We start from the raw sequence: 27,886 nt of genomic DNA on the forward strand, positions 1-27,886 counted from the left end.
AGACACCTGTGAGGCTGTCCTCATCCTGGGAATGGCTGGAGATTTATTACCTATTGATACACACCCCTCCCTGAACACACCCCCAAAGACACCCGCGGTACATTGTTGACTCATGAATTGCGCGGCCAGGAGCCCATGAATCATTCTCTTAAAAAGAATATTCTTTCACTTCTCTGCACACCTTTTCTGTGATTTCAGATCCTCTGTCAAGTAGATAAAGTACTCTGTGTGCAGCCAAATACAGAAACAGTGTTTTTCACTGCCATCATGTGTTTTCTCACTGGGGAGGAAATGCGGTGAATTGATGATGGGTGTTTCGCCACTTCTTGTAAGTTTGCCCTTCATTGTCTTGTTTTTAGATTCAATTAGTAGCTGTGTCACCTGGTGTCCACACTTTCCTCTCGCTCTGGGGTGTTCTGGTTGAAGTTTGGATATTGCCTTCGTGTGTCTTTCTCCGTTTTCCTCTGCTTTTTTTTGTTTTAACCTTACGGAACAAGGGAAAACACTTGTAATAGTTTATGTGGATTTCGTTTTCAAGAGTCTGCCTTCTCCCTATGCATTATTTAAGGCTGCAGAGAGCTACAGTTGCACTCTGCAAGTCCATCATTGAGATTCAAGACTACTCCCCTCTTGGAGTGGCACACAGTGTGAATGCAGACTTGGTTTGGAGACACAGCGAAGGTTCTCTGACAGACGTAATAAAAATAAACCTGCCTTTCTGGCCTCACTTCTACATTCATCAACCCATCTGAGTGAGCCTTCTGGGCTGGTTCAGCCTGAGAAACTCCATTTGTCACCTGCTAAATGTTGCCAATGTGCTCGGAGTCCCCCACTGCTTGTGTCCTTTGGAGAGAGCGGCTGTAGGTTTTATTTATGTTTTCGGAAAAATACACAAAAGGGAGAAAAATTAAGAGGACCGAGGGGCTCTGAGTTTTGACATTTAGCTGATTTATATGTAAGTTGAGCTAGCTGAAAAAAAAGGCCTATTTTGTGCGGCTTTTACTGTTGATTTACCATCTTATGACATCAGATATTTAATCAGAGAAAACAGAAACTTTAAATGGTGAATACAAATTACTCAAAAATTTTAGTAATTTGTAACAAACATATCAGTGAATGTAGATTATTATTATTATTAGTGATCTGTTTTGAGCATATTGTTTTTTTACCTTTCTGTGTTGATAGTCTGCAATTTCTCTCTTTGGTTACATTTCTTCATACACTAGCAGCTTGAATTGAAGTTAGTTTGTTCAGTATAACTCTGCATTAACATGAACTTCTATGGTGATCAGTCATAAAGTATAGTATAAATGAGGGAGCATTAGTCTTAACACCTAAAAAAAAGAAAAGAGCCACATTATAATTTCTGAAGCAACAAATAAAAGGTGATCTGACATTTTTATCAACAATAGAGTCATACATTATTGATATGGAAAGTTTACATGAGATTGCAGATGCTAAGGCAGAACAGAGCAGCCATTTTATACCAGAGTCCCTTCCCAGTGTTTTATGATAAATGTTCTCAAAGTGCTCTGCATTTTACCCAGAGCGCACATAAACTACAGGGCAGCTAAAGCCATAACTCTCCAACACCCACTCAAGCAAGCACTCTAAAGAATCTCATTCAGAGTCCAAATACGTCTTCATTGTCAGACCTCGTCTTCCTGCACCAAAAAAAAAAAAACTCTTAACATATCATTCCCAAAGCTGATAGAATTACAATTTAAAGGGGGATTTTCCTAAGGTAATGCAGAATAATAAATTCACAGATGGCAAGCAATATTTCTTAATGTTACAAATCTTCAAACAGTAATGTAATCATGTTCAAAGCTAGTTTTTTTTTTACCAGAAGTGCTATTTTGTAACAAACATAATTTGCAAAAGCTGACTGCCTAGCATGTCGTATTTTAAGGAGATGCTTTATGCTAACAGCAGACATTTTACGTGACTATTGTGACAAATATGAGCATGTTAATATAACTTGAGGGCAAAGGTTACATCTCAGTGTAATCATTAATCATGTGGGGTGTGGGGTTAGAGGTCAGATGACCTGCAACTGCAAACTGAAGACATCAAACTCGTGCCTGGTGGTTAATCAATTATTTCATAAACCCACACGTAAACCAGTTAAGGGTTTGTTGACTAAAAAATCCCCTCAATTGTCAATTTCTCCACTTTCCAAATTAATGTAGAAGAGTTAATCAATCAATCAATCAATCAAATAGTGACAACTAGCTACAATATAATACAACAATGTGGAAATGGAAATTTTTTTCAGAAAACACAAATGAACAATACAAAATGTAAACGTTATTAGTGTAATTAATTAAAATATAGCATGAATAAATATAAGGTTTGACAGCTTCTGTGAAGCTGTCATGCTTACTATTGCTATCACTGGTTTCCCGCTCAAGTAAGACTGAATTTAATTCTTTAAATCTACAATGCCATTCTCTTCCACCCCCCAAAAGGCAAAATTCATTGGAAGGCGGTCTTAAAACCATATGTGAAGTACAGCATAAACAAAGTTCCAGAGCTTAAATAAAAGTATCTGGATTTGTTAACAGCTTCAGATGTCTAAAAAAACACAAACTAATTAATGAACATTAGCAATAACTGTGAGTAGAGTTTAGATTGGGCTTAAAAAAGTCCCACTCCATCCGAGATTGTAGGCGTGTGTCCAAACCTGACCCAACCCGACAAATTAGCTCTAATTAGAGTCTTTATACCATGCATTTTTGTTTAAGCTTCTCTGTGTGGTGTCTATTGTAGGCTTATTAAAAACGCACCACAGAAGGTCCACACTACCCGACCATCAAGCATATAATTTTGGCGCAGCCCAAATTTCCGGTTGTGTTCAGCTCGAGCTATAGATCCATCCATCCATCCATCCATCCATCCATCCATCCATCCATCCATCCATCCATCCATCCATCCATCCATCCATCCATCCATCCATCCATCCATCCATCCATCCATCCATCCATCCAGGATCCACACTACCAGGTCCACACTACCCGACCGACCATCCATCCATCCATCCATCCATCCATCCATCCATCCATCCATCCATCCATCCATCCATCCATCCATCCATCCATCCATCCATCCATCCATCCATCCATCCATCCATCCATCCATCCATCCATCCATCCATCCATCCATCTTATTTACACCCTTATCCCTCAGTGGGGTCGGGAGGTGCTGGTGCCTATCTCCAGCTAACGTTCCGGGCGAGAGGCGGGGTCACCTGGACAGGTCGCCAGTCTGTCGCAGGGCTCGAGCTAAAGATCTAAACTCTGAAGTTGAAGCAAAACTAATGCAAAGTGACTGTAGATTTTGGGTCAACATTTTTTTCTTAAACGTTGCCTAAGTCTTGATCCAATCATCCAACATGTCATAAATGATTTTTTTAAGAAGAGGAAATTCTCATAGATAAAATGCATGATTTTTAAAATAATTTGATTGAGACAAAAATCATATATTTTCTTGCTATTTTCTTGCTATTTTTCATAAAGCTATTTTTCAAAAAGCTATTTTTCATAAAGCTAGATTCATTTGTCCTCCAGTGGGGTTACTGGAGGACAAATGAATGTATGAAAAAATGAATGTTTAAGTGTGTTTGAGGAACAATGAGAACCTTCAGATTTTTTCTTTATGATTTTGTACAGTGACTGACTTCTATTTGTTATAGCTTTTGTCTTGAATTGTTTTATTAGAATTATTGTTGAAAGTTTTTCACATAAGAATTTAAATTTGACACTCAAAGGATTATTTTGACAAACATAAAAAGAGCCTTTTCTGTCTGAACTCTGCAGTCTAAGAAGAAATGTTCTTCTTTCCCATTTGATTAAACTGACACTCAGCTTTTGGCAGACAAATTTGTCATAAAAATGTGTAAATATATACATTCAGTTTTAAATGTAGTCTTGAAATATTCAGGTAATGTGCGTAAGTAAATAAGAAGAAATGTCTGTAATTTCATTATATATATATATATATATATATATATATATATATATATATATATATATATATATATATATATATATATATATATATGTGTGTGTGTGTGTGTGTGTTTTTGCATTGGTGCAATAAATACAGATGCTATTCCAGGAGTTTTCATTTGGAATGAACAGGAGGGGCGTAGTGACTGAATTAACTTTCCATGGATGCAGTTACATTGTAATTTACAGGGATTAGTGGCAAAGCAGAATTCAGACAGTAGTGTCCTCCCAACAAATTTCCCTAAAGAACTATTGAGGTCCTGTTAAAAAGAAAAGAAAAAAAAAGAGCTTCACTGAACTAAACTAAACTCATGTGCTCACAAAAACAGTAATTCACTTTGTCTTCTTCACAAGTCAATTGCCTTCATCACATCAGACGTACCTGCTTCAGTTTAATGTGCAAGAGATCGTGAAGATAAAGTCTGTAGATGTGCTAATGATAGATGTTGGTCACGTTGACGTCACATGGTTTTACGCTTGGGATTCTGTCTGGGTCAGCTTGTACCACGATTTCCTGGTGGTTTTTGGATGACTAGTCAACATGGTGAGGAGATCCAGGGGCCTGTGGAAATACTGACAGAAGCGCAGTCCATTTTCTGTCCTCAAACTCAAAGGACCTCAACTGTGCTTGCTTAGAGCGGTGCTGTCCTGCAGCCAAAATTCTGGAGTTCATTTCAGCAAATCTATTTGTTTTGCAAAAAAAAAAGAAAAAAAAAGAAGAAAAATTATCTTTCTAAAATTGTTCGACCTTCAAAACACTCTTCAGTGGTCAGATTCTCATACTGATTCCTAATTTCACATTGTTCTCTTGGATTGTGAAAGTCTCGCAGCTTGCCAAGAGCGTTTGAGTGGTGCTATCTGCTGTAGAGACACAGACTTAGGGAAGGATGTGTGGGAGGAAAAGTGATGGGCAAATAAGGATTTAAACAGAACAAAAACAGAAGTTTAAGAAATGCAATATTTATCTTTTTTTTCATACCTCATGGCTCAACTTTTTGATTCTTAGACAGCTGGGCAGACTTGTCTGGACAAGTATACCATTATGCCTTACCATCTGCCCATTTAAAGACGAGTAGGTCATCTTGAATTTAAAGCAAGCTATTTTAATTGGTACTTGGATGATGCATCATGTGAGACCCAAATAGATTTTGCATAATGACTAGTGCTTTAATCCCAGGCACAGCTTGTTTTTACACAAGCCAATTTTGACCTTCTTTGAGGCACAGATGATCCATAGAGATTAGCCCTTTAACTCTCCAGACCTCCGGGACCCTATCTGGACTTGCTCGAAGATCAGAAAACACAGAATCCAAGAGACTGCTTCATTAGAGTTCTACATGTCCAGATGAAAATGATTGATTATTAGGTTTTTAATGAGCAGGAGAGGAATATGTGATCTAACATATTTTGGTGACGCTTTTTGCTTGTTTAATTGAAAACATATTGACGAACATCCGAGAACTACTTTACGCCACACAAAATCAAATAATGCCTGAACAAAAGTTCAAGAAAAATCCTATTGTTTCTGCTCTAACTCTAAATACCCTTGTTCCGCGTCTCCTCTAACTATCCATGCCCTCTCTGAATGCCCTCTCCTGGGACCTGAGGGAGCCCTTTAAAATGCCCCACTCTCTCTTGGCAAGGTTGTATTTCTTCATTAGTCCCTCTGGGGGCTGCCAAAGTCCCAGAGGATGTCAGAGTACATTAATTCTCATAAGGACATGGGTCCTCTCAGGTGTGAATGGCAGCCAGCAGCTGTCGACAAGGCTCTCGCAATCCTATCGCAACTCATATATCACCCACTGTACGCACACATAGATGCACACACATGCGTGTGCAAAGCGTACGCAGACATTTATACCTGCACAAAGACAGCAATGAGCGCAAAAGGGGGGGGAGGGTGGGGGGGGCAGGACACACACGGAACTGGGCTGTTGAAAGAATCATCACACACAGGGAAAGATTTACACTGGAATTACTGGTATATGAGCACATCTCAATTTAGGAGGTGACCCATGATAATTACAAAAGCAGCCATATATCTTAAAGTCTTTAGGGGGGACAGAATGCCGTCTCTGCTTAATTTTCCGTGTGAGTAAATTTGCTTGGCGCATTTAAAGAGCCTACGTGTTTGCCTCATAGCTTCACCACAGAGCACCGACCACCACAGGGATATATCACATCATTTCTGTCTCCGTGTCTTTTTCCGTGTGTCTCCCTGTTCTTATTTTCCATAACATTGCAAGTGCTTCACCCAGATATTTTCTTGAGTAATTATTTGAAGTAATTCCTCCCGTTGAGGCTGTTATTGCTCCCAGCAGACGTGTAAACAAATTACTCATATTTGCACTGTTGTCAAAGCTGTGAGATGTCCCACAAGACAATAGTTTTACATTATGAAGGTTTGCCTATTAAAGCCATTTGTTAAGGTCTTCACTCCTGAGAATGGGCAGCTCTGGATAGAGGATAGAGGTTAGCCTCGGAAGTGAGCTGGTAATTACTTCAGTTTGTTATAGAAGACTTCACACTGGATTCAGACCTGACAGATGAGCCCTAATCCTCATGTAAACCTAGACAGAGCTGCAGAGCAGTGGAAATTGCCCCTTCTGCTTAGAGCACTGTGTAAACGTTAAAAGATATGATGGGGTAAATTTAGGGGGGTTTATGGTTTGTGCATGATGATTGCTCCTGCCTATTATTATTTTGTCATGCTGTGATTATTTTGTCATCATGGGGCCTTATTTTCCACAGTGAACGGTTGTTCCATGAATAAGTAACTTTTGCTCCTTACCAACAACTTAGTTTTACTGTGTGGCTGCTCTGTGCTGTTCCCAACCGTAGACAGATTCAGTTCAAAATAATAAAAGAACCTAATGCTGAATTGCAGTTTCGACCTCTTTGCTACAAACAGATCTTAAGCCTGCACAGGTTTTAATGGAAGTCCAAGTGTAATTTGTTTGTCTTGCAAGTCAACAGCATCAAATGTCAAATCCAGAGCAGCAGCGATGCTTTGTTTTATGTGCACTGCTACAAGAAGAACATCAAAAAAGGACAGTTACGAAAATAATGCATGCTAGCACACTGATGAAAGGCGTTTTTTTCTAAATCAAAAACCTGAATGTAAAAGCGCTCCGTCCTTTAAGATCAGACTCCTTTAGGAACTCTAAAACACACACCAAAGGAAAGTTTCATTGCAAGCAGGGGTTGATCTACTGGGGTGGCATGGGGTGGCAACTGCCACCCCAAATGAGAGCCTTGCCACCCCTGTTGCCACCCCAGCTGGCGACTAGGAATTCATTAAATAGTTATGGGAAATCGGACATTAAGCTCACGAATCTCTTTTTTCTGACAACATTGAATGCAACACAATGTAACCTGACACCCACTGCTAAGTAGCGGGAAGTGAGAGAGAAGGACAGAGCGCGAGGCAGCAGCATTGATGGATACAAATTACTGGATTGGACATTACGTGACTTATCGTGCGCCACACATGCGCTATTGCTGTCCATTGAGTCAACATTATGGGTGGTCAGAAAATACCAGTCACGCAAAGAATCTGAAAAATGGACGCAATATTTAGCGGTTAATTCAACCCTATGATTTGGATAACAAGGGCTTCACATTTAACAGGTGATTAAAAAGTTTTAACTTAAAGAAAACATTGAACAAGTGAGCAGTGGGTCAGTTATGCTAGCCTAACTGTTACTAGCCTTCTATTGACTGATAACCTTAACATGTGCTGCGCAGTTCGGTGTGTTTTGGTTCCGTTAGCACTAAAACAGGTCACATCAGTAGAGCGGCTGTTTAAATCAGCTAATCAACCACTGCTGTGATCAGGCAAAAACTTATTAATAATGACAATATAGACATTAAGCCTGACAGCATAATGTAACAGACTGAATGTTCTGTTTTGATGTTTTTGCTACTTTTTTGTGTGGGAAATGTTTGTTTTTTGGTGTTGATTCCCCTGATCGGTAATCTCTGCTCTGTCTGCTCATTGAGCTGTTGTCTGTCGGTTGCCATGGCAACGGGTCAGTGTAAAGTCGACACAGAGTGAGAAAAGGCATAAAAGAAGTGGTGTTTGGTTCTTCACCTGTTTATCAGCTTTATTGTACCTTTATTGTGGCGCACTCTCTGCAGCCGCTGCAATTCCTAAAAGTTAAACAAGCGACAAAAACAGAACTAATCATCAAACTACGGCTCCTACAGCATATTTAAAATAAAACGATTGACCAATATAATCGAAATTTGCCCCTTCTTGCATCTTTACAGAACTAACAGAAACAAAATTGTTTATAGATTTGTATCACGGAGAGTTTATCAAACATCAGTTTTCTCCTCTTTATTCTAAGTCGTATTTAATAGATATATCTCTGATAACAAATGATGGCGCTACGAATATTTTTGTGACAGATTTCTGTTTGTCCTGGATTGGGATAAAATGGTTTTCTGGACACAACTCAATGAATCACATAGCGACTAATAGGCACTGTCCAATCTAATAATATATATCAATTAGCAGGAGTATGAAAGACATAAAAATAATTAACAATACTATATTAAGAAATTATATTTAATCCTCAGTGCTACATGAAGCTCATTTTGAAACAATGCAAGTTAAAAACAATATTTTACAACAAGTAAATCAAGTTAAATTAAGTTCAATGTTAGGTCTGTGTAAACTAAACGTGAGCATGAGACGTTTTATTTATTTTTATGCTGCCACCCCTGAAAAAAATCCCTGCCCCCCCTCTTGCCACCCCAGAAATTTTTTTCTAGATCCGCCCCTGATTGCAAGCACAATGCACATGATGCTATGGATGCAACCAGAGCAAGCAGCTTAGATGAGTGGAAAGTATGAATGCAGACACATCTTATCTGTTATACCACTCACGTGTCAAAATATATTGCATCTTTTCTGAGCTGTGGTGGATCTCTGTAACTCCTTGCCTGTGGTGGCACTGCACAGGCAAGGAAGGAAACAACACAAGAAACCTCTGAAGACTTCCTTCTTCACAAAATATAAACAAAGAGGGAGTGGCGTCATATTATTGCACAATTTCTCTTTTCTCTTTGGTAAAAGACCACAAGCCACTTTTAGTGCTAGCGCTACACTCGCACATTTGTTTTTGTTGTATTTAAACAGAGTGCCCCACACTATAGCCTGCTTCCTGCTTTTGTAGTGGTCCATGTCCACTTGGCTTTCACATATTTGCATTCGGGCTCCCTTCAACCAAAACGAGACCTAGAGTTTTAGGCGGACCAGTTTACCTTTTTTGGCCAGCGTCAGAGTTCGATTGTGCATTTACACATCTTCAAGACTTTTATTTAGCAAACGAGCTAGAGTTTGATTAAAGTGGACTAAGGAAGGATGGTGTGAATGCACCCTTTGATTTAGTGGTAGGATGTATCCAAGGTGTCTAAATGTATAGATGCTTTAGATCACAGATTGAAATCCGCATTTGTCTGTGGTGGCACAATTCATTGAAAGTGTGCTGCAGTTGTGTTTTTTTTTCACCAGGATATGAAAATGTATGGGGATACTGCTACACTGGTTTGATTTCAGTTTTTAGTTGCATTCTGGAGTCTACATTTGCGGTGGCCAGAGGTCGTTATCCCCAGTTTCCAACTAAACTTCCACAGAAGAAGGACCTGCTCTGCTTTAGCAGATGTAATCTAACACATCCAACATTACCATTAGTCAAAAGGTTTCCAGGTAATTATGTTCTGGAGGGAAATCCCCCGGCAAAAACTAAATGTTCTCATAACCACATTTGAAACTTGTTTTATGTGATTTTTTTTGGTAGAAAATATTTGGTGTGTTGGACAGCTCTTTGGACATTGGGTCTGTTCATAAGTTCCAGTAATTACCATGTTGCATCCTGCCTTGAATCGCTGTATTTACTGATTTATATAGTTTTCAAGTTTTTACTGCACTTGGGGATCTATGTCTTCAAAGGCACAAAGTAAATAACATTTTACTTTATGTCGTTACTTAGATTTTAACTCTGCAGCTGTTGCAGCATAAAGTTGTTCATTTCAGTCTGACTTTCTCTTCCTTGTACTGTCATTCTTTAACATGCCATATCTGTGGTTGAATCAGTTTATTGAACATTTTGCCACTGATATAAGTAGCACATATTTCCCAGCACTTGGACATAGTCATAACTTTGTCCCACTGTGAATCCTTGGTTGATTGTGTTAATAATTATTGAATAGATAAATTATTGCAAACCTCTTTTACTTCGGCATCCTGTTGAGGTTGCTAGGTTCCTGGGTTTTGTGTTCGTGTGAGTGCTCGTTCCTCTAACAGGATCTTCATGAGAGAGCTGGGCAGCCCAGCACACCTGCAGCTGATGCTGTCAGTCAGCAGACAAACAGCTGTAGAGCAGCCACTTTTTGCTTGATGGCCCTACATTATTGGTTAGAGTCAAGCCTCAAGTTTATTTTATCACAATTATGTTCCAAGTTGAATCCTGCGAAAGGATTTTTCATGGCCGGATTTATCTGTCCTTATCTTTCTCTGCTAAGGTTTCTCTTGCTTTGCAAACAGGTATTGGCCTCAACCTCACCATAGATTCAATCAATCAGTCAATCAAATTTTATTTGTATAGCACATTTCAGCAGCAAGGCATTTCAAAGTGCTTTACATAATTAAAATAAAAACAGCATGTGACATTGAATAAACAGTGAGAGAGAAAGAGATTTTGAAAAAGATTAAAAAAGATAAAAACATTAAAACCCGTACCTCTTTTAGGACTTCAGTTAAACATCATTTAACTGGGACTCTAACCCTCTGGGACTTTAGTCAAAAACACCGTTAGTCAAAATTCAGCTACAAGAATCCCCACCATTGCTCCAAGTCAAGCTCCAGACCTGACAACCTTCCCGCTCTCCCCATCATTCCTCCACAGACACATCAGGATCAAACCTCCCCCTCCGGTTCTTCCCTCACCTCAGAACAAGTAAGATCAGTCTCACCTTACCATTTCACGGTCTCACTATTCCACGTCCTGGATCGCATTGAACTTTGTTAATCTCCCTGCAGAACCTCCTCCTGAACACCTTCAACCTGATTTATTGCAAATAAATCACAATGAACTGTTTCTTCTGTCCTGTCTGCATGTGGGGCACGAAGTTGTCTCAAAACATGACAGCAGTAACAATACAGCCATATTCAACAAACTAAATGCATTTATGATGAAACTCATTGTCAGATTATAAGTACATATTGAAAATAACCTTTACTTGGGTATTGGCCACTTTCCGTAGGCTAACATTTCTGTTTGAAACTGTTTTTCATTGGTCTGATGTAATATTTTAATCTTAAATGTCATGTTTTCATTAGCTGTCAGCTGAAAATCATTAATAGGAAAGGCTTGAAAACCTCAGATTGTCATTATAATGGTATAATGTATTGCAAGAAATGAACTTTTTATTAATATTCTAATTGCCTGTTATTTGTTAGACTGTGTCACATCCACTTATCTGTGTTTTTGTGGACCAAGTATATTAGATTTTCTGTTTTTTAGGATCTAGATCAATCCCTGGTTCACCATATGTAATACCGAATCAAAGGTGACCCCACACAGCAAACTGAAACAATGCTACCACGTTGACTCAAAGTTTTACTTTTTCATCATCAAACTTTGTTCTTGTGTTCCAATGGTTAATGGACCGTATTTCCCAGCCACAATGATCTGCCACACCCTAGTCGTCATCATTCCTTGCTTTCAGTGAACCTGGACAGCCCAGTACTTTTTCTGCATTTCATCTGTGCAGTGAAGCTGGTCCGTCTGCATTTAAACTCAGGAAAAGGAAAATCAGTGACCAAATTAAACATGTACATGCCCCGACTTAAAATAGCTGAGTAATTGTTTGTGATTGTGTGACTTTAACATGCTTGAGATTTAATTTATCTTTGGACTCTTTGTTTGTATTTATCATTTACACTGTTTTTTTTTTCTATGACTAAACTATTGTTTTAAAAAGGGCAGTGATGGTATTTGAGCAAAATTCAGTCAGTGGAAAAGGCCTGAGAGGAAATTTGGCATAGTTGCTGGAGCAGAGGTGTTGTAGTTTATTTTACAGACTATTAGTTTTGGCCTCAGTGTTTCTCAGAATGCAAGTAAAGAGCCGACTTCTGGGAAGGTTCTCTCATCCTCACCTTTACCTGGTTACTTTTGTGCAGTGTCAGTAATGCTTTGGACCATGATCCAGATACCACCGTGATGTGACGTGGTACTCCTATTAAGGTGTCCTAATCAAGTCTTTCTACCTCCGTCTTCCCTTTTCTACCTCCATAGAGAACCCTGTTTGTACACAGAAGCCTATGTTAAGGATGCATAGCGTAAGGGCCAGTTGTCTTATTTCTGCTGCTCTTTATTACATGTGATCATGGTTAGAATACTAAGTGCAGGGCCAGGCATCTATATGTTGTTTGGCTACTTTGGAAGTAGGTTTCTGTTAGTATACACATCCATCATTCATTCATTTTCTATACCTAAAATTGTGTTCCTCTGCAGCCTGTGTATACATAGGCCCATTAAAACGATGGAGCACCTTCTCCCCCATATTTAAAAGCAAGGTAACACATTTTTGCTGTCTCGTTTTTTTGACCCAAACACACAGACCACATAGCAAAATTTCTGCTAACAAAATATTTAGAGTACCGATTTCTAACTGAAGTCGTCCAATCTTTTGGACAAGTCCAATCCTATAGACAAGGTCATTTATGACTCTTGTGAAAAAGGTAAGAAAGTTAGAATTTTCACCAAAGAATCAAGCCTTACGTTCACTGCATATCTCAACCAGATTTTCAGTATAGTCAATACTGCCTCATGCTTTTGGAAAACATTTATTAATAGTCTTTACCCTGATTCATGTGGAAATGTTTTATCATAAAAGCATATATCCATTTAATACATTAAAGTTTTTAATGTTTGCAGTTTCTTTTTCTTTCAAAAGGCTTAAGTATAGTTAAAATAAAGCTGAAAAGCTGAAGTTTTGCTTTATTTCCTCCTCTTGTTATTTATTTATTTATTTTTTTTTAATTCTGGTCATACAATAGAATTCATCATGGCGCAGAATTATGTGAAACCTCATAGTTGTTGACCACATATTTCACCTTGACTCGGCTATGGCAACCAAAAATACAATTTGCTATGATAAAAAAATATTCTTGCAATTGTTTGGCGAAGGACATGCAACTTGTCTAACACATGACGATGTACTCTGCGTGAGGGAACACTTTCAAAGACTGTAGTTTCACAGCCTTACCATGGAGTACCTTGGCTGACTCTTAGCCTCCCCACATTTCAACCACGCATCCCAGGCAGAAAGCAATTGATTTTGGCAATAGTTTGAATAAAGATTGATTGAATGAGAATGGAAAGGACCTTGCTGGAGGATCAACCATGCAGTAACCCCTGAGCTTTAGATGCCTTTGCCAAGAAAGTACTCACAGTTATTCTAGCGTAAGGGGCAACAAGATTAAACCCGATAGCTTCCACACGCAGAGTACTGGGGGTGGGGAATCCATTTTATAGAGAAATTACACATGACCACTAGACTGTGGTCCTACTGTTAATTAGAATATTGTCTAAGATCTAGTTGACTGTGGTCTGGAATGTTGAAGGAAGAAAAGAGGTTCTAAGAGAAGAGATGTATCAAAATTGTAAAAACAGGCTTTGCTAAACGACCAATTATGTATGATCTAGTGTTTTTTTTTTCTTTACATCATCTGTTTACTTCCATTAAATTAAGATGAAACTGTTTTGCGAATAATTGTTACTTGTGCAATAAGCTTGTATGCAGTAAATATCCGGAGACGCTTATCAATGACTTTGACTCAAACATTCTTCAGCATGTCCCTAAAGGTGTCTTTGGCAATTGAGAGTGCTATGTATCTGCAATTACCAAATTATAGATTTGGCATATCAGTTCTTTCACAAACATCACTTCAGCATAAATGTCTTCACGGAGGCTTCTCCCATTTTCTTATTTGCCAATGCCAAGTGCATGATGTGTCATTATGAGGTGTGTGTAAACATTGTTCTTTCTTTCTTCTCTCTTCGGGGACTTTCTCTAACTTGCCAGAATGCAGTGTTCCCAGAAATAATCAAAGACTTATTTATTTATTTATTTATTTATTTATTTATTTATTTATTTATTTATTTATTTATTTTTTGCAACCTTGAACTATCCGCAAACATAATAATCTTCCTTCCTGCTCTGCCAAAAATGATGCTGACTCCACCTATTTTATGTAGTTTCCTGTTTTAAGGCAATGGTCCCCAAATCCTGTCCTCAACCTGTCTTTCATGTTTGCTCTTTTCATGCATTTTTCAAATCTCTATCTGATGAGTTCTGCAAGTGCCTGCTTTAAATTATACTATAAATCAATAAATGTGATTTCTAATATAGCAAACATATGGTTCAGTCTAAAAAAATCACAACAATGCGTCACAAAAAGATCTTGGAAAGAAGTTCGAAACGCGTTGTAAAAACTAAATGATTAAAAATTCTAAATATCCTCCACTACTTCTGTCAGCGACACAAAACCATAAGTCAAATATATTCCTCCTTTGTTGGGATACTAAATTGAATATATGGATTGTTTGAACTGTTTTCAAATCCATTTCTTATTCTGTGTAGTCAGGCTAATGAAGGCCCTCACCTTCATTAGAAACAAACCAAGTTAAGCTGGTTGAACATAAAGTATTTTGGGTCTTTAAAAGTTTTCCTTGCTTCTATCCTGACTATTTTTAAACATTCCTCCATTTTCATAATGGTCATACTCGGCTAATTTTGGCAATTTCTTTCTGGTATTTAAACCATAACCTGCATAACCTGCAGCCTGTTTAATCGCCCAAAGGAAAGCATGAAACCCTCTGCTCGTATGAACCCAACTGCTCCGTTTTTCTACTTTTTGCACACACCAAAGTCCTTCTCCCTAAATCCTTCTTTCTTTCTTTCCCTTTTTAAACAATTTTATGCCAACTCTGGTGCTGGGTTTGGATTCTGTTTGCCCAGCTGCATGGATTATTTACTAGGGGTAAAGTAAGTCCCATTACACTTTTTTGAAAAGACACAGAAGAGGAAGAAATGTGAAAAGGGAAGGGTGAGGGTATGTAAATCCACTGTCAGCCAGCGCAAAGGAAAACTGAAGGTACTGGGCCACTCCCCGGACAGCCCTGTTAAACCTTTGGGACAAATCCAATGAAAGCAGTGTATTAGTATGCAGAGGAATAGTCCCCACATAGTTCACGACTCTTTCTTCTCACAAACACCAGTTCCATCTCAGTTTTTCTCTCCACACTTCCATGATATATATTCCATGCCTCTATTTCCCAATGCTTTTTTTTCTGCTTAGAAGAAAAGCAAAAATGTACCGACTTGTGCAACTGACTTCCTTGTCCTTCAGGTCATGGTATGTTTTAACAAAGTCAAGTTCTCAAGTTTAAACACAAATGGCACCTGTGGCATCTTGAAACCGCACTGCTTTTTAGTTTCCTTTTTGCAGAGGTTACATCTGGATATTTCCTTACTTATGCCCTGTCAGCACCACAGTAGCTTAACATCTGTTTCTGATTATATCTTCATGTTTCAGGCTCGACAGACGCGCATGCTGAAAATTTGCCTGCTATATTATGTGCAGTTGTTTAATAAGATCACTTAAGATGAAGCAAACCAACAAAAAGTACATCTCTTCAATGTATTGCATAATTAAAAATTCTTATTCCTATACTACTCTTATGAGTCCTCAAAAAGAAACATACATTCAGGAGCCCTCCCAAAACAAAAAAGACTGCTGAGATAAATAAAGTTCAATTTGAATGGTATGCCTTGTAAATTTATGCTTCAACTCCAGTTTGTTGTCTTGGTTATGTATATGATATTATTTCCTCTGAGCCTCTTTAATAAAGTGCATACATTTCTTTAGACCATCTTTATAGTGGGGTATTAAAAGCAAAGAGCTCTGTTCTAATCCAGCTGGGGTATTGCCCCTGACACTAAGTGTCTTTACACAGCAGTGACATTAGCTTGTTTATTGGTTGCAGGGGCGTAAAGATGCTATTGTTTTAATTGCTTGTACATGCTCCTGGGATCCATGGAGATTAGAGACTGCGATGCCAGCATATTGGAAATGGGATCACAAAAAGCAACTCAAGAAAGCCAAACTGTACATTAGCGATATTTGATTTGTTTTGCACTCGGTTGACAAGATTGGCACAAGCAATTACATATCCTTAATGCATTGAGAGAAATCATGGTGCATGTCAAAGACACTTGAAATGTGGAACTGTGTTCTGTGTATCGTATGTGATGCGTCATATTAATCATGTCTGGGTCAGTAACTTGATCGAGTTTGTCTGGACCTTCACAAAAACCTGACATATTGGGGAACATTTTTACATTCACTGTATAAAAACACAGTTATATTAGACTAACTTCCCCTGTTTTTTTTGTCAGATAAGATTCCCAATTCATTTAGAACAGTGCTGTGCTCATTCGCCACCACTATATTGTTATATATACAGTATATTATATATATAACAGTAGCGGTAAAGCCTGTGTAGCGAACAAGTCATGTTGTTCTCAGCCGAGTTATTGTGAGAACAAAACACTGCTGCTTTGGTGTTTGCTGGAGTGACTCTCTCTATATGATCGTGACCATATAGAGGGAGATTTTATTTCAATTTCATGAACCCCAAAGTAATGCTGTAAAATGCCAGCTTGTAAGAGAGAGGAGTTTACCGTAGAAAATGTGACTTTTTATATTTTATTGTTTGAAAGGGGCCAGCTATTCACTTTAAAGACCCAGTACCAGCAACTTCAACGTCTGTTCAGGCGTTTATGAAAATGTCAACATACATGACATCCATCATCTTCGAACCATAAATACACGTAAATACCGTAAATACTTAAGACGCATCTCAAGACATGATCCAAGAAGTTCAAGCTTGGGTATGAAGGGATCTTCCAAATTTGCAGTTTTACCGTACTATCAAGTAGAAATGTTGGAATGTTCTCACGTGGCCAACACAAAACTTATCTCACCGCAATAGAAATTTTGACATTGACATTTTTAAGGTTTTTGTAAGCAAGGTGGCCGACAAATCCGACTTGGTTACACCAGCCTGTCATGGCGAAAGGACCAAACTTCCAGCAAACTATTATGAGACGATTATGGCAGTATACTCAAAATGTTTCACCCAAGTTATAAAGGCAAACCAAGTGAAATATTTGTAATCCTTAGATATAAAGAACACTTAACTTTATCCATAAATTGGTCAATACTGTGGTATTTGCAAATCACATAAATTTGGCTAATCATAACTGACTTAAAATGGATAAAGTCTGAAAAAAATGGTGATCACAGTAGACATCTGGTTTCTACTGTATAGCACTTCACAAGCTTTTTGCAAGAATATGGTTTCATGTTATCTGCTTCATATGTAAATTAAATGCCTTCTACATCCCATTAGACCCACCACATAACAGATGCTTGTCTCTTTACACTCTCAGTCTTTGCTCCCTTTGGCCCTTCCTATATTTCTGTGTATGCACATGCTGATCTTTTGACCAAGTCCCTGATGTGTGATATCAGGCATTAGAGTGTCGGCGAGGGGCAGAGGACGTCGGCAGCTTTAACAAGTTCCTGAGAGCTTTGGGCCTTTTCTTACGTGCCACTGGGATCATTTCTCTGTGTTGCAAAGAGGCTGCTTAGTGCTTTGAATGTGACTTGGTGCCTGCTCTCCGTCTCATCAAACCCGAACCGGAGCCCTGCGCCATTCCTCCACCACTAGCTATTTCCCCTGTTCCACACAGACCTGCTAGAGCAGCTGGCTCTGTAACTCATCTGCCTGCTCTTGGGGGATTTGTCACTACTCAGTTAATAAGGGTCCTACCTCACCTTTTTACCATGGGGACAGACATTTAATGAAGTGCCTAACAAGTGGCCCCACAGACGTATGTTGACTGCCCTCCAGTTGCTCTGCTCACTTTCAATCGCAGAGTCTTACTTGCAGGCACTCGGTGTGGCTGAGGATTTCCCAGGCAAAGCATTGTTAGGCAGGAAGTGGTGAAGGAGAAGGGAGGGAATGTTAACTTGTGGAACAGGGAGACACGGAGGCTGCATTACCATGACAGCCATGTGGTGCTGTGGCTGCTGAGGCGGAACTCTATGGGCAAAGGTCCCACATAACAGGCCCCCTCAGCTGCCTCCAGAGCAAATGAGCTGCCAGGCCAGACTAATGGAGTCCTAATTGGTGTTTAGGAGAGAGGAAAAGGTGAGGGAGTGTCTACTGGCAGTCTGATGTTAGCAAGATGAAGCGTCAAGCTGCTGCATTTGCTAATTCGGTGAAACAAAACAAGACAAAACGTATTTGTGCAGATATGGCCTTGTTCATTGCCCATTATTCTATAAACTGCTAATAAAAAAACAGCTATGAATTGCAGGTATGTCCATTGTAATAAGTTAATTGTTGCATCAAAAATGAAGCAGGCAGTTAACATCTCATAAATGTTAACTTCCTGTATTTATCTTTTATTTTTTTCACTATGAACCTTTTGTGTCTATAATAAAGATATGATGATGATGAATCCTTAAAGATTGCTATTTGCTACTTATGTGAATAGATGTGATTGCTGATTGGTTTTGCCATTATGAAGCAAATTATAAGGAGCAAAATAAACCACCATTCAGAGTCGTCTATCAATCACACCTTACTGGATGAGACAAAGCGTTGCTTAGAAAGTGATTGAGCCTGAGGATAAACAGGCACTTAAACCCTGATCCCTTGCCTTTAAACTTTATACAAATATGGAGAAAGGGTCCTTAGGTGTGGATTCTGTTACACACTTACTTTAAACAGTACAGTGAGGAGGAAAAGGGGGAGAAACATCCTGACAGAATATCAACTTCTGAAACAGGAACCTTAGCCAACACACTGGGGTTGCGAGTTGTATGGAACGGCTTTTGTGAACGGACAAAGTCCCTGGCTAATACTGATTTGGTAGATAGTATGACGTCTGCTGGGATCCAGGACCCGGTGGGCTAAGGGGAACAAGGACTGTGATGACTGTCTGTCTGCTTCCTGCTACTAATCCACCACATTAGCTGTGTGTGTGTGTTGCCCTATTTATAGCCTGGCCAGGATGTGAATAACCTGTCTAGTTTCACTTTTCATACAGATGGTAATTTTAGTCTTCTTTTGCTCTATATCCCAGTCTTCTCCTTCACTTAGAGTGCTGATGGGATGAAGGATAAAGCAGACTGTACTGTTCTCTTTGGTTAAAGTTATGTAGTGTTAAATGGCTCCCTAGACTTAGTTCTGATATTTGTGGTCTGTTGGAAAAATTTCTTGCAAAATAATAGGTATTTTATAATAAACTGCAATTCATTATCTGTTAGCATAAAAAAATATGACATAGTCCAATTAAAATGATTAGTAAATGATCTTGGAAGATGAGTTTTTTTTTCTTTTGCTGTTGGCTTTGATTCAGAATCAAACTGCAGACAGCCACATTAAGGACTAATAAAGTCTTAATATTTAGTGCCTACCTCATGCGACGCCCCATTCCTGGTCTTTCTAGCCAGTTTTCTTTCATCTTAATAGGACGTTTGTGTCAGATGGTTGAACAGCAAACCATTGTATTCCAGCAGGGGAATAAAACAAATATTGAAACTGATTTTGAAATGGATAAAGCAAGTTAGCGAGAAGTCCCTGGAATGACGCTGACCTCAGTCCAAATGGTTAAAAGCCAGGTCAGTGTCGGGGAAGCTATCCCTTTTAAATTAGATCCGTCAATAAAAGTGGTGAAGTATCAAGCCAGAATTATGCCATAAGCTTGTTGATGGCTTCAAATGGCAAGTAGTCAAGAAGATGCAACTTACTCAGGACCATTTTAATCGAATAATTGCAGGGGCTTATGTCTTTATTTGTGTGTGTGTGATTTTGAGGCAGTTATGCTAAAATAAATTGAACTTATGCTCACAATTTTTGTTTTGAAATTTAATGGAGCCATTTGTTTAATGATAATTTCACCTTATTAAAATAAATCATCAAATGTTAATTTAAGCCATCCAAAATATTACCTTAAATCCCATATGTAAGCCTCTAACTTACACTGTACTTCCATCAAATCAATCAGATCTTTACAGTGTTTACAAACAGCAAAAAAGGTAAAGAGAATTAAGTTTAGATTATTTTTGTCTTTCTTTTAAAAAAAAAAAAAATTCTTTGTAATAAGAATATTGTTGGAAAGCCTGTTCTTTCCTTTAAGACACTGCCATGCATGTGAAGATGTGATGTGGGTTGAGAAGCAGAGTTGAGTGTGTGGGTTGTGTCCATGAAAAACTTCTCAAATCCTCTCTGCCGATGCCAAACAGCTTGTTGGTTGCTGCTGGCTCTGGAATTGTCTTGTTTATTGGATTGATTGATAAACCTTTGAAAAAATAAGACATATTGGTCATGTAACAATTCTCTTATTTGACAGAATATTCCGATTAGCATGGAAGAACTGTACAGTACCACAGTCTGTCTTCCCCTCCACATGCTGCAGCCAGCTTGGTCACAGGTTGCTGTGAAATGACAGCCCATTCTTCACCCGGGATTTGTCAAAAGTTAGCCGCTGTGGGTTGTTTACTCTGGTCCAAACGGCAAACTCATTCTGATTCCACAAGTATTTAATGGAGTTGAGGTTAAGACTGTAGTCCAGACACATTCCATCCTCTCCACTCCTAAATTTTGTATATACTCTCTGATAAATCACACTTTACCAAGCTGAGTATTGGCATTTTGGAGGGTAGAGTTTGATCCCTAATGCTGAAGATATAGAATTGTCGCTGCTTGCAAAATCTCATGTTAACATTTCTCGGCATTTGGATTGACCTCCCTGATGTCAAGACCGTTTTTTTTTTTTCCAGTGATAGCAATCCTGCCTCATAGTATTACAATACCTCCACCAAAAGAATTTCAGAAATGGCAGCAAGACTTTGGGAAGAAATTCATGGGCAGAACTCAGAACAGTTATTTTATTTGCCAGTGTTGCGCCATTTAAGGTGAAAAAAAAAAAAGATTTTCAGCAATTAAAGAATCACTATAAACAAAGAAATGCATCAATGGTTGCACTATCAAAAATGTTTAAGGAACCATATAACATTCTCTAACCTATAAATAGACATCTTCAAGACTTAGACTTTTCTGCAGGTATGGCTGCTAATGTCTGTGCTCCTCTTCATTAAATGCCCGGATGTTTATTATACAGCTTTTATTTTATGCACCTCTTTTCTGTTGACACAGCATCCCTTTTTTTACACCTCTATCTTGGAACAATCCCTCTTGGTGCATCTGCAGCAGATTAATCAAAAACTTCTCAGGAACTTCAGGGGAGCTTAAATCCTCTAATCACACAGGTGTGGGGAAACGTTATGGGTCCCCACCCACAGTTTTGAAGTTCAGCCAGGAAAAGTCTTATTTTTGTGTTCTACTTAAAACCTGAGAGGAAGATCAATGAGAATGCATTTTGCAGCCAGATGGAAACAAATGTACGAGAGCATTCTGACGGCATATGTGCGCACACGGACACAAAAAGCCAACAATCCCATTTGCTAATATTGACATGGGTGTCCTGGCTCAATCTTATAACAAGGATTATTGTCTACCGGGATCCCATTTCATTAGGCCAAAACACACAGCTAAGGCTGTAGGCTGGGGATGATGCGGGGAACCTTGGCCTTTTACTTTCAATACTTGACTTGGGGAGGCAGTCCAATCAGAGGCTTTAAGGAGGTTCATTGCACTTCAAAGTGTGTCCAAGTCAATAACATGAACTTCATGTAGAGGAACCAAGGCACACACACACAAAGCAAACAACCGCCGAAGATAATTTAATTCAAGTTCATTTGCGCAGAATTGCGCAGTGAAATTTCCTATTAAAAACCTTTTCTTGAAATATATCCTGTATACATATGTAAAGGCAGTCCAGCACCCCTTTGTGTGGCTCCCCTCCAGATTATGTATTGATTCCTGATATGAAAAGCTCATTACATAAACAGAAACAGCAAGCAAATGAAAAAAAGCCAGCAAACCTTTGCATAAATCCTTTAATTGAATTTCCAGTGCTGGTGGTTGGAGTTTCTTTTTTTTTTTTTTTTTTAATTGAATCCATTGCTGGTGCTGGGATTTGCATGCACAGGAGTGGGTCCTGTCCCAGATAAAGTGCCATTGATCCTTATTAAACCTCACCTCTGGCCGTGCTGTGGACTAACAGGGAAAATTAAATGTGTTCATGGTGCATATACTTACTGCCCGCAAGGCAGTTCTTTGAAAACCAGTAAAGACAGAAGGAGAATGAAAGAGATAGGAGGAAGAGGGAGAGGGGTGGGGGGGAGGGGGGGGGGAGAGAAAATAGAATTATCATGAAATTAATTGACTAAATTATTTGAGCCTTGGTAATTTTTATTCTCCTGTTTCACATAAGGCGTTCTTCAAAGTGATCCCTCCTGGATTTTAAACAGTGCTGTTAGGCTGAGTAGTTGAGGGCCCAAATGCTGGAAACAGATGCTTAAAAACTGAAAAAACAAAAAACAAAAACAATGTCTGGTAATGGAACTTAAAAAACAAAACCACCTGCAGTCTTAAGCATGTTTTGGATCATTTTCTTTGATTCTGTATTTCAATTAAAAAAAACAAAACACAGGTTATAAACACATTTATCTTAAACTTTCACTCTTCTTATTCAGCTGTGCTTAATGTGCTCATTTAAACAGTAAATTCAGATCTGTCCATTTTCTTTTATTTCTACAGAAACAAACAAAAACGAACACTGAATCACACAAAAACCACCAGTCGGCCTGGTCTTCTGTTCTCTGAGCCAAGTGTTTATCCCCCCATGCATAGTAATGTCCACTCAGCAGAAATGTTTAACTGTATTGAGTTGAATGTTGTCCTTTCCTTTGGGCATCTGTGCCTTTTATGGCTATAGTAGTGTGTGTGTGTGTGTGTGTGTGTGTGTGCGTGCGTGTGTGTGTGCGTGGATGTTCACATCAGGTTGCTGTGCTTTGATTGAGCGCTTATGGATGGATGCTTAAACAAGCTGCAGTGAGACGGGAATCCGAGTTTGCATGTCCACTGGTCACCAACAAGCTGACAGTGATGCTATTAGCAAGGAACACATACAGGTTTACTTTGCATCCTCAAGCTTATGAACTCAAGCAACCGTTTGAGTTCATACATATACTGTAATATGGAGAAAAAAAATGAATAAAAATAAAGAATGCAATATGTGAACATGCAAATAGAATGGATAATCAAATATCTTTAAAAAGTCAGATTTCTGATGCATTATTGTTATTTTTTTTTCACCACATACAAGTGTTTTTTTAAATTTTATTATCAAGATCACTTTTAGAGTTGGAGTTCTGCCTCTGCGACACATTTATTAATTCACCTGCCTCACCTGGTTTAGAATGCCAGCGGTTGGCTGATGGAAGAAGAGAAATAAACCATCCCTAATGGAGGCAAATAGTGGAAACATGTCCCATTAGAACTGATTACTACTAATTAAGCTGTTTTCACAGCTTGCTGCTTCCCTTTAATATGCACAACTGCGTCATACGAAGAGCTGAATGGATGGGGAGAGACAGACGTTCAGAGATTTTCTAAATCACAGAAAACAGATTAAAAAGATAATTCAGAACAATCACAAAATTTCAAGCAGCTTATGCACATAAAATGGGGACTCAAATAAATTGGTATTTTAGCAGGTATGTAAAACAAGCATGAAATCAGACACAATGCAACCTTTTTAAATCGAATCCAAAAGATGGGCCACAGTGCAGTGACAGTGACTGATTGCACACCTCTTTATTTGGCCCTTGAAAACTCAGAAACACGTCAAAGACGCTGTTGCTGTTTGTGATGGATCAACAATAACGCCTTATTTTATTTTGCAACACGGAGACGGGTAAAACCTTCCTGACACATGTACAGTAGCCTTTTTTCCCCCTGCATCTGTCAACATAAGTAGATTTTTTTACATTTTTTTCCAGTGTGACCAGCGTGTTGTGCTAGTGATGTCCGGGATCACTTTCAGGGTGTGACATCTTCCCTCTTCGGATTGTTTGGCAACTCTGTGCAGAGCTGAAAAAGGAAACAAGGTGAGCAATTAGGATATACGACCAATAAAATTAAATCAAGCAATTACTTTAATTTCAGCTTTTATTCCACAGAGTCGTAAAATGACACCAAACAACCTGCGTCTACATTTTCCTCACTTTTAAAAAGGTTTTTTCTTTTAATCACAGAAAACAGCAGATTTTGTTTTCTTTGTTTCATTTACTTGTGATGTGTCAGTTTTCACATCAGCCATAACTTGTGTTGTTTGAAGCTTTGTTTTCCTCCTCTCCATATGCATATTCAGACTTTTGATTAATCACGTTTGGGAAGGTAAGACTCAGAATGAAAAACAGGGCTGTCAGACCCATTTAGACTGTGTGTGTGTGTGTGTATTTGTGTTTTCTGTCTTTCCCTGTTGGTGGATTGTTTTGTTCACTGTTGTTAAAGCAGATACGAAGTCTTTTAAGTATGCATATGCCACTGAAAACCACAACCGGGACGTTTATCTACTTTTCTAGAATAACATCTTTTTTTTTTTTTTTTGAACCCCCTGCTTTGACAGGGACTGAGGCTATTAGTTTTGCTCTGGTATGTATCATAAGGCGGTTTGGTTGCACTGCATGACTTCCTTCTCGAGGCTTTCAGTACACACTGAAGGTTGTTTTCTTTAATTTTCCTTAAGCAATTTGAAAATAAACCATAAAAAATGTATTAATGAACATGTATAGACAAGGAGATTACTTTTAGCATTTTCTGAGATTTTTTTTTTCTTTACTTTTGTCCAAATATTTAAAAAAGCGACAGCAGCGATAAACACATGAATCATTGCAAAACAGCTATTAGCATGTATCTCTGTCTATTGTTGTTCTGCAGTGCTACCCCCACCTTCATAGCCTGTCTGCAAATGTTTTATGGCCTTCTGAGAGGTTGGCAGGATGGTGGAAGCCCATGGAAAGATTACGGTTTAATCCACTCGACTAGGAGACCATCATACTTTGATCTGAAATGTATGTTTGAAAATACTGTTTAGTAACTTCTCCTCTGAGTAGATGACATCATGATAAATCTGTTTAAAATAGAAGTTTTTGCTAAAGGTACACGGCAGAAGTAACAAAAAAACAGGAAATAAAGCTGATTATGTCCAAAATAACATGGGTGTAAATTAGTTGCAGCGCTAACTGTTCCTGGTGTGGAGAACTTTATCTTTTGGAGTAAAGTTTACTATGAAATGATGTTTAAATCAACTCCTTTGGAGAAATGCTGGTCCTTTTAAAAAAAAAAAAAAAGCCTAAATTTCAGAAGCAACTGAGCTGTACAAGATGCTATTCATTTCATTTAAGTGCCGTGGTTTGATTTTCTAAGATGCTGTTCACAGACTTGTAGGGTATTTTCCTCGCCCTGAACTCGCAAGTTGAGCTGTCATATTAAGCCTCTGTGCTCACTCACTTAGCCTGCCAGGCTCTCTGGGGCGCCCCTGTTTGTCTACACCATTGTTCCGGTTCAGTAGAGAACACAACAGGGAAACGAAAGGCTCAATGTTCATTCCTGTCAAGAACTCCTTCAGTGATCCTGTAAACCGTCCTCCTTCGCAATCCCATACACACACACACACGCATGCAGAGTCGGGAAGCTGTCTGAGAGCCTGACTGCAGCCTCTTCCTCCTGGAGGCGCTTGCACTTACCTACTGCGGTTTTATTCATTATTGTTCCAATTAATATGTTTTTTTAAGACCCCCCTGATCTTGGCAGCAAGGACTGCTATAGCTGTATGACATTAGTAAATTAACAACAGAGCACTTTGTGGTAGTTAGAAGGCTAATAAGGACAGACTTTGAGGTTTGAGGTGATTGCACTTCAATGTGATGCTTCTGCTGAGTGTGCTGGAAAAGACATTGGTGTGCTTTTAGTGTGATGGCCTCAGACGGGATGACAGTTGCAGCGGGCCACCAATAGAGGGCATTGTTGTTCAACTGCAGCTAAAAGGATGCCAGCGCTTTGTTTATGTGGGCTTCCCGGAGTGCAGTTGTTTTTCTTTTCTACTGTAAATCTGATTGAATCTGACAGTTTTGTTTGAATACTAACTTGAGCTTCAGTATGTCAGTGTTGTGTTTTCTCCACAGTCAGTCAGCAAATGCAATGAGTAAACACTCGGTCCTTGGTTTCTTTGGGAAAAAAAAAAAGAAAAAAAAACTGAGTTGCCTAATATAATGAATTTATGTGTGGTGGAGATTAAAATGATCCATTTCATCAAGCCCCAGCCACTTCTCATGTGTAGGAATTAAAAATATAACTTTTTTGTTCTACTTCACAAAGTTTCTGTAAACTCTTTTAATTCAAAAACGATATTATGCTTAATGCAGCTTAGCAAACTCATACAGATCTATTGATTAATTTTGAATTATTATAATTATTTATTTATTTATTTTTAGAAAAAACGGTATGGACTTGCTACAACTAATGGTCGGGTACGGTCAGAATTTCACAGCAGTCTGGCTGTTCTCCTATATAGAGTTAATGGCAAAATGTTAAGATCTTATTTCAGCTGATGTCACTTCATTTTGGGGTCTAACAAGACCTTGAGTGTTGAAAGCATTGTAAAAAGACAAATGACATGCCAGGTGTTGTTAGAGACTAATCTGGGAATGAAAATGGGAAATAAAATTAATCATTTCAAGCTTGCATAAAGTCATTTTCCAATACTGACAATTCACATTTCTGTGCAGCTTCAGATGGTTTGTAATCCCACAAGCATGAGTAGAGAGTTGTACCAATACCAAAAAGCGCATAAACAAATAAATAATTAAAGACATATAATTTTTTTGCCTGGGATTTCATGTGAATTCACATTTCATTTTAATTTTCCTTTTTGTATATTCTTTGAGAATACCAACAGTGCTTTTATCAAATTCACGTAAGGCAATAATAAAACTTAAATAAAAACATGAAATGTCTATTAAAGCTGAAAGCATTTAAAAGAGAACATTTGTCAAATTTGATATTTGTGCTTAGAAATGTTTAATGACGGAGTACTTGCAAATTTCAAAAATGGATGATTGAAATCCTCGTTTGAAAAGCATCTGTAAATCTGCTAATGAAAACAACCCCATCGCTCTAAAGAGACAAAACCTGTTCAGGCTCATTTTAGCACAATGGATGAGCATTCAATCAAGCGGTTGCCAATTTATTGATGAAGTGAAAAAACACAAAAGAAAGAATTTAAATCTCGACCAATAGCCATTAACAGCAAATCTGAACATAGGCGACCAGATTGGTCATATATCACAAATGGCAGCAAATCCATCTCTCCTTTCTTTTTCACCTTTTTTAATGCACGCTCCAATTTCAAAGATTTTTCACGCATTATCACCTTATAGTGATGACGAAACTATAAGCTGGTGTAAAAATAAATGACTCACTAAAGTCGGAGCAAGATCTTGACTTTATTTTACCTGTGCCCTTTCAGTGTCTTATATTCTAACTAAATAATATGATTAACTGTGTTTTATTGTTTGTATGTTGTGTTTTTTTTTATTTTATTTTTTTAATTTGTTATATTTTTACACTTGTGCAGCACTTTGTGATCCTGGTCTGTGAAAAGTGCTATAGAAATAAAGCTTACTTACTTACTTACTTACTTAACTTTTATTTTATAGTTGTATTTTGAGATTTGATATTTTCTGTTATCAAACGTGTTAAAGAAAAACAAGATGTTAGAAATGCTGAAATGCATAGATCTGAAATTTCACAGAG

The 27,886-nt window shown here is 38.4% G+C and overlaps 1 long non-coding RNA gene across 1 annotated transcript in view; it reads left to right on the forward strand.

Moving 5' to 3' along the window:
• LOC103462872 (uncharacterized) overlaps window positions 1–26,975 on the forward strand; it is a 73,486-nt gene extending 46,511 nt beyond the window's left edge. The window contains exon 4 of the long non-coding RNA XR_014086920.1: window positions 24,070–26,975. This is a non-coding gene — a long non-coding RNA (uncharacterized LOC103462872). The remainder of the gene's footprint in view (window positions 1–24,069) is intronic.
• The last annotated feature ends 911 nt before the right edge of the window (window positions 26,976–27,886 follow it).

Source organism: Poecilia reticulata, chromosome 3, assembly GCF_904066995.2.
Source record: "Poecilia reticulata chromosome 3, P_reticulata-male-v2, whole genome shotgun sequence".
Lineage (NCBI taxonomy): Eukaryota > Metazoa > Chordata > Actinopteri > Cyprinodontiformes > Poeciliidae > Poecilia > Poecilia reticulata.